Raw genomic sequence first — 7,470 nt, 5'->3', positions numbered from 1 at the left:
CGGGGCTTGTTCCTTGGCGTGAGCCTTCTCCTTTACAACGTCATCACAGACTGGCAGCGGGGGCAGGCGCATGTTCCTGACCCGCCGTCGGCAGCCTCCTGCAGGGGCTGGACACAGCACACGTCTGTGCTTTGAAGCCACCTGGTCTGTGGCGCTTGGTGAAGGCTGCGTGACGGCTGTGGGGTGCCGGTGGCCGAGCCTCCAGCCAGGGGAACCGCATTTCAGGGTTCACCCCGTGCAGGACAAGGCCGCTGCCGTAGGGGTGGTGGAGAGATTAGTGAGGGGAGACGCAGGGTAACAGAGTGGGGTGAACACTCTCGGAGGGCTCCAGGGAGACCTGGGGACTGCAGGCGGGTATTTGCTTTGATCCCAGTGATGTTCTAGGGCACATCACTAGCCAGGCGGGAGGGGATTGGTGACGCTCGGCCTTGCGGTTTCAGTGGTGCTCGCCAGGCAATGAAGGAGCAGTGGCCGGCATAGTGACTAGACATCCAGGCAGGTTTTCCAGAGCCCCCACCGGGAAGGCAGAGCAGTGGGTGGCAGGCCTGTTGGAGGGCTCCTGCCTCGCTCCGCCAAGGCACAGGCGTCCAGGGGCTCGCCCGCAGATGAGGAAGGTGGACTGGGAGCAGAGCCTAGGGCTCCAGGGCCGTCCTGGGACTGCTCCTGCTCTGCCAGCACAGACGTGCCCAGAACTCCCTCAGGGCCTGTGCCCGGCTTTTGGGGCGTGGGGCAGGGAGGACCTTGGCAGGGGAAACCAGTCTCACACGGGGGCTCGGTCTCCCGTCCACACAGGCTTACTCCCGCCCCGCCCGCCAGGGGTGGCAGTCTCAGGGTTGGCCCAGCCCAGGCCAAGGATCCTGGGGCTCCACAAAGCCAGGCCTCGCAGGTCTCAGCCTGGGGGCCCCGGGGGCTCCGGGAAAGGCCCCCCCCCGGCTCTCGGCCACACCGTTCCCCTCTCTGCTGGGTCCTCGCGTGGCCTCCCCTCCGTTGTGGTCCCCGTGTCCCGTCCCTCTCTCTGTTAGACAAAGGCGGTGTGTGACCTCGTGTCAACCCCCACGCCTGGTGGTCCTGAGGAAGGCTTCCTCAGGTCCGGGCGCAAGGACGCATTTGGTGAGTCGTTCGAGCCCTCTTCCTGTTCCCCCGGAGGGCGCCGTGTCTATCCCGGGTGGGGTGCGTCAGGGTCAGAGGTCGTGCCTTCCCCTCTAGGCAGAGCTCTGAGGCCTTGCCCACGTTCCAAGCCCTTCAGAGGGGCCTTGGGCCTGAGAGACATGGAGTCTGTGCTGCAGGCTCTGAGCCAGCATGGGAGCACAGGGGCCCCGTCCCCACGTGCCGGACAGCTGTAGGGTGAGACCGAGGGAGTGGGGGTCCATTCACTGAACGTTCCAGAAAGTGTGTGTGCTGCTCAGTTCACTGCCTGAGGCCCAACACACCATGGAACCCTCAGAGTGTGCTGCTGTAACGCCCTCCCGGCCGGCCCCGGGTCCCAGCCCCCGGTCATCCCTGCTGCTGTAACGCCCTCCCGGCCGGCCCCGGGTCCCAGCCCCCGGTCATCCCTGCTGCTGTAACGCCCTCCTGGCCGGCCCCGGGTCCCCCCCGGCCGTCGCTGCCAGGTGCCGGGAGTCAGGCTCTCCCTCTCCCTCTGTGTCCTCCCACTCCGGGGACCAAGGCTGCAGTGGCTCTCAAGGACTGTCAGGCTGCCACTGGGCTGTGTCCTGGCAGCTGTGAGATCCCAAACCCAGGGCAGGTGACGGCCCCATCTGTCACTGCACTATGCCTCTCACCCAGGCTCTGCGTCACCCACAGAGAGCGGAGAAGAGCCGTGTGGGAGGTGGAACCACGCCCTGGCATCCTGGAACTGGGAATAAGCTCCAGGACCTCCACTGGGAAGGGCACGCGGACCTGCCTGGAACGGCGGGGGGGGGGGCCGGGGGGGGCTCACCATGGTGAGCCCCACCTTCCCCCACGGCCCAGAGCACAGGACACACAGTTCTGCCACCCAGCAGGCATTCACGGGGACCCCAGACCCAGCCATGCCCGCCAAGGGGAGCAGTGTGCGGTTCCCCAGGCTCTGCAGGTCTGGGCCTCGCATCTCACCAGGGCCTCCTCCCCTCCTGGAAGAGGTTTTGGTACTCAGGGGGTAGCTAATCTCTCTCCAAACCCTGTGTGAGGGTCCTCAGGGCAGTCGGTCTGTCCGCAGCCCCGGGCAGGAGCCAGGCTCTGGAGAGAACTTACGCTGGCCAGACCCCCTGCTTTAGAGGTGACTCTCATGGAGCCCTGCCTGGTGGCTATTAACTTGCCACCTTGACCCGGGTTTCTGATCATGTCCCGGCTGATGGGCTGCAGTCCCAGAGAGACTGGCCATTGCGGGTGCTCACCACCTCGCACGCGAAGGCGGGGTGCCCTCCTGACTTGCTGCCAGGGTGGGGAACGGTCGGGCACATGTGAGCATGCCTTTCGGCCATCTCAGGCAGGCGCCGCGACACTGCAGTCAGTCCCAGCCCAGAGCCTGACGCTGCTTCACGCCCCCACCAGAGTTGCTCTGGACTCTGGGGAGCCTGACAACTCACAGCCTTGGGATGGTGCAGCCATCCTCGGGGATGGGAAGCCGAGCGTTTGGGGCAGCTCTGCATCAGTGGGATCCAGATGAGAAGGTTGCAAGGGGATGGACGGGGCACTCCAGAACACAGGGGGGACTCCCGCGAGAGGGGCACTGGCCACAGCTCCGCCCCAGCAGGCCGGGACAGACAAGTGACCTTTGGTGGAGTGTGGCCCTGGAGCATCGATGCCGAGAGGCACAGTGGCCTGAGGAGTGGCCTGGTAGCCCGGAGCAGGGTGGATTCCCCGTGAGGCCCCACCCGAGGGCAGAGCTTCCCTGGAGAGGCTGCAGAGAGCCCCGGTGCAGCACGCCCCTCTCTGGTCCCACCACCCTGCCAGTGATACTTGCTGAAATCAGATGACGAGGTCCACAGGACTTTATTCTGGAGACTAAAGATTGAAAGTATTGAATCTCTTATTGTTTCTTTTGTTTTAAAAATCGCATAAAGAATCTGCCTCAGCCTCTATGGTACAACCGTGCTCAGTGAAGAGCTACCTGCCACTCTAACCACCTGCCACATGGTACAAGCCTGGCTTCGTTCTTTTAGAGTACCACTGTTTATGACCACCACTCTGAGTGCATTTAGTAAGCACCTCATTTAAATGAGCTTACACCTTAATCAACAATAAGTCCATGGAGCGAAAGCCTGTGCTTGTGTGCATGTGTGAGGGGTTGGTGTGGTGTGTGCATGCTGTGTGTGTGTGTGTGCATGGCACATGTGTGTTCAATGATGTGTGTGCAAAATGCACATGTGTGCAAGGGTGTGTGTGTGGTGTGTGTGCGAGGGCCTTGTGTGGTGTATGCATGGATGTGTGTGAGGGCCTGGCGAGGTGTATGCATGGTGTGTGCGAGGGCCTGGTGTGGTGTGTACATGATGTGTGTGAGTGCATGAGTGTGTGAGTGTATGGGTGTGTGTGAGGGCCTGGTGTGGTGTGTGCATGCTGTGTGTGAGTGCATGAGTGTGGGAGGACCTGGTTTGGTGAGTGCATGGTGTGTAAGTGTGTGTTGTATGCATGGTGTGTGTGAGGGCCTGGTGAGGTGTGTGCATGGTGTGTGTGAGGGCCTGGTGCGGTGAGTGCATGGTGTGTATGTGTGTGGTGTGTGCAAGGGCCTGGTGTGGTGTATGCATGGGTGTATGTGAGTGTCTGGTGTGGTGTGTGCATGGTGTGTGTGAGTGCATGGGTGTGTGTGAGGGTCTGGTGTGGTGTGTGCATGGGTGTGTGCACAGTGTGAGTGAGTGCGTGGGTGTGGGAGAGGGCCTGGTGTGGTGTGGCCATGGTGTGCGTGAGTGTGTGGGTGTGGTTGAGGGCCTGGTGTGGTGTGTGCACGGTGTGAGTGAGTGCGTGGGTGTGGGAGAGGGCCTGGTGTGGTGTGGCCATGGTGTGCGTGAGTGTGTGGGTGTGGTTGAGGGCCTGGTGTGGTGTGTGCACGGTGTGAGTGAGTGCGTGGGTGTGGGAGAGGGCCTGGTGTGGTGTGGCCATGGTGTGCGTGAGTGTGTGGGTGTGGTTGAGGGCCTGGTGTGGTGTGTGCACGGTGTGAGTGAGTGCGTGGGTGTGGGAGAGGGCCTGGTGTGGTGTGGCCATGGTGTGCGTGAGTGTGTGGGTGTGGTTGAGGGCCTGGTGTGGTGTGTGCACGGTGTGAGTGAGTGCGTGGGTGTGGGAGAGGGCCTGGTGTGGTGTGGCCATGGTGTGCGTGAGTGTGTGGGTGTGGTTGAGGGCCTGGTGTGGTGTGTGCACGGTGTGAGTGAGTGCGTGGGTGTGGGAGAGGGCCTGGTGTGGTGTGGCCATGGTGTGCGTGAGTGTGTGGGTGTGGTTGAGGGCCTGGTGTGGTGTGTGCACGGTGTGAGTGAGTGCGTGGGTGTGGGAGAGGGCCTGGTGTGGTGTGGCCATGGTGTGCGTGAGTGTGTGGGTGTGGTTGAGGGCCTGGTGTGGTGTGTGCACGGTGTGAGTGAGTGCGTGGGTGTGGGAGAGGGCCTGGTGTGGTGTGGCCATGGTGTGCGTGAGTGTGTGGGTGTGGTTGAGGGCCTGGTGTGGTGTGTGCACGGTGTGAGTGAGTGCGTGGGTGTGGGAGAGGGCCTGGTGTGGTGTGGCCATGGTGTGCGTGAGTGTGTGGGTGTGGTTGAGGGCCTGGTGTGGTGTGTGCACGGTGTGAGTGAGTGCGTGGGTGTGGGAGAGGGCCTGGTGTGGTGTGGCCATGGTGTGCGTGAGTGTGTGGGTGTGGTTGAGGGCCTGGTGTGGTGTGTGCACGGTGTGAGTGAGTGCGTGGGTGTGGGAGAGGGCCTGGTGTGGTGTGTGCATGGTGTGTGTGAGTGCATAGTGTGCATAAATGCATGGGTGTGTGCCTCACAGCTCCTGGGCTCTCACCCTGGAGAGCACTACTGGGGTTCTGGACAGGGTCCCTCTACGGGCTGCAGTCAAGGTGTCATGATCGGGCTGGTGAGGCTGGGGTGGGTGGTACTGTGAAGTCCCTGTCAGGGGTGCCTGCCTCTCCCAATGGAAGCAAGAAACATACAAACTTTACAACATCATGATCCAGGGACCATGCAGATGGGATAGCTGCACCGCCGGGACGAGCCCCAGGGCAGACAGCGAGTGGCCTGGCTGGGCCGAGGCTCTCAGTGTGAGCTGCAGCGTGTCCTCGGGGGCGGGGCCACTCTCCTGGTGCTACAGAGCCCAGATCAGTCAGGGCTAGAGCTGTTCTTGCCTAAACCCCGGTCACTTTGCGACCAGGCAGGGTCTGGGACAATCTGCACAACCAGCCCCGGGGTTTGGTGTAAACGCACCTAGGTCAGCATGTGGGGTGATGCGTGTCCGGATGTGTGAGGCTTCCCAGCAAGCGCCCTGGGTATCATGGGTGGGAGGTAGCGGGACAACAAATGGCCTCTGTCACAGTGTAGAAGGTGTGGAGGGGACACCAGCTGTCCGTCTCAGAGATAGTCATGACTGAACGTCCGATATTAGCTGTTACTGCGAGCTGCCCCCAGCTGCCTCGCTGTCCCCTGCGGTGGCTTCCACCTCTGGCTGAAAGCAGGGTTCTCCCCTACCGAAGGGCGTGTGTCTGCAAGAACGCATACAGATGCACATGTGTGTACAGGTGCATGTGTGTGCACGTGTGTCCGAACATGCGCGTGTGTGCTGAGTCCAGCAGCAGGCCCAGAGGCTTTGTTCACATCTCCACACTGGTCTTCTTGTCTGCAAAACCAAACGACAATGCACACTCCCCGTGGTCTCGGGTGAGAAATCAGCGAGGGTGGGTAGCAGCTCCTGGGCCACGCGCCGGCCAGCCTGCTCCTCAGGACCATTTGCTTCTCCCGCCCCTGCAGAGGCCTGCCCGGTGCGTGCAGCAGTGCATGTGCACAGTGGGGTGGCGTATGCACACGTCCGTGAGATGGGGACAGACCTGCAGTCCGCAAATGTCTGAAGGCAGGAGCTCCATGCTGGGTTTCAGACAAGGACAGGCCCAAGCATGCAGCCGCGGCCCGGCATTACAGATAGGGAAGGGGCGCGGTGAGGGCGGATACCACCCGCCTGCCACCAGCTCCGACAGACAGACACCCGCGAGGCTCCCCGCAGGCTCCCGGCATAGGGTCCCGTCTGTGTGGTGTTTGCAGGTGGGTGGGGGGGAGTCGGCCTTGATGGACCAGGGAAGAGCTGCAGAGCCCTCAGTTAAGGAGAGGCGGCCAGGAGGGTGGCCGGAGGGGCAGACGGCTGCGGGCGAGGACGGAGGTCTGAGCAGGCTGCGCATGCTTGTCCAGGCTGAGCGCCACCAGCCCAGGGGCCCGGGGACATGGGAACAGGACCCGGTCGTGGGGAAGGAGAAGAGTAGGCGGCCTCAGGCCTCACCCCAGCTGAGTGTGCAGGACAGAGGCCGTCCTGTGGAAGCTGGGAACTCGCTGTGAAAGAGAAATGGACTCTCTTCTGCTCACGCTTGGGTGGGGAGGGAGCCTTCACTTCCACAGGGCGGCCCACTGCTCCCGCAGACCCACTGCACGCAGCTATTCCAGGCTAATGCCGTGAAATGGCCTTTTACATATATTCTTAATGGCAGGGAGTGATCTTTCTTTAAATATTTATTCTATCTTTTGAAATACTCAAAACTCATTTGGAGAGGGTCCAGGCAGACTCAGCAGTAAAAGGCGATGCACGGTGGTGTCGGTGTGGCTGACCCCACGCGGCAGGTTCTGGGCCACGTCCTAGGACCTCTGTGAGGCCGGGTATGCTCACGCCCCAGCTGGCTGAGGTTGGGGTGGGGCAGGCATGAAGACACCGCTGGGGGCCTGCATCTTGCTCTTCCACTCCTGGGAGAATAAATTTTTTTTAATAACGATTTTATTTAACTATTTATTTATTTATTTTAATTTGACCAGAGAGCGGGAAAGTCAGAAAGCAAGCCGGCAGGTCCAGGACTTGAACCGCGGTTGACCATGAGGGAGTCCAGCACCCTTAACCACCACACCACCTGCAGGCCCCAGAAAACTTTTTAAAAATAATTTGGAGAAAAGGAGGGCAACACAGGGCGTGGTGCGGTCATGTGCCGCCGTCTGCAGCCTGGCGGAGGGGCATTGGGGAAAGCGCCTGCACCCAGCAGGCTTATAGCGTGCGTCATGCTATCACAGCACGTCGAAGCACCTGCTCGAGGCTGCGTGCTGCCGTGTGCTCTGCTCTACACCCGTGCACACGCGTGCTTCGCAGGGCATGCCCACTGTGTTTCCCAGTTGCTGGTGGCAGCTCCAGTCACTCACGCAGACTTCTGAGTCACCATGACTACATTTTTCAGAGGCTCGCCAACCCCGGGCCTTCCCCATGCTGTGTCAGGAGCTGCCCCTAAACTTCTGTCCACATTAGAGCTCAACGCCTGTTGTCGGAGTGGCAGTG

At 61.4% G+C, this 7,470-nt stretch overlaps 1 protein-coding gene across 1 annotated transcript in view; it reads left to right on the top strand.

Moving 5' to 3' along the window:
* The window catches only part of PTPRN2 (protein tyrosine phosphatase receptor type N2), a 447,003-nt gene that overhangs the window by 305,450 nt on the left and 134,083 nt on the right, over positions 1-7,470 (top strand). The window lies entirely within an intron of this gene.

Source organism: Tupaia chinensis, unplaced genomic scaffold (genome assembly GCF_000334495.1).
Source record: "Tupaia chinensis unplaced genomic scaffold, TupChi_1.0 Scaffold000110_1, whole genome shotgun sequence".
NCBI lineage: Eukaryota > Metazoa > Chordata > Mammalia > Scandentia > Tupaiidae > Tupaia > Tupaia belangeri.
This window is presented reverse-complemented; position numbering and strand designations above follow the sequence as displayed.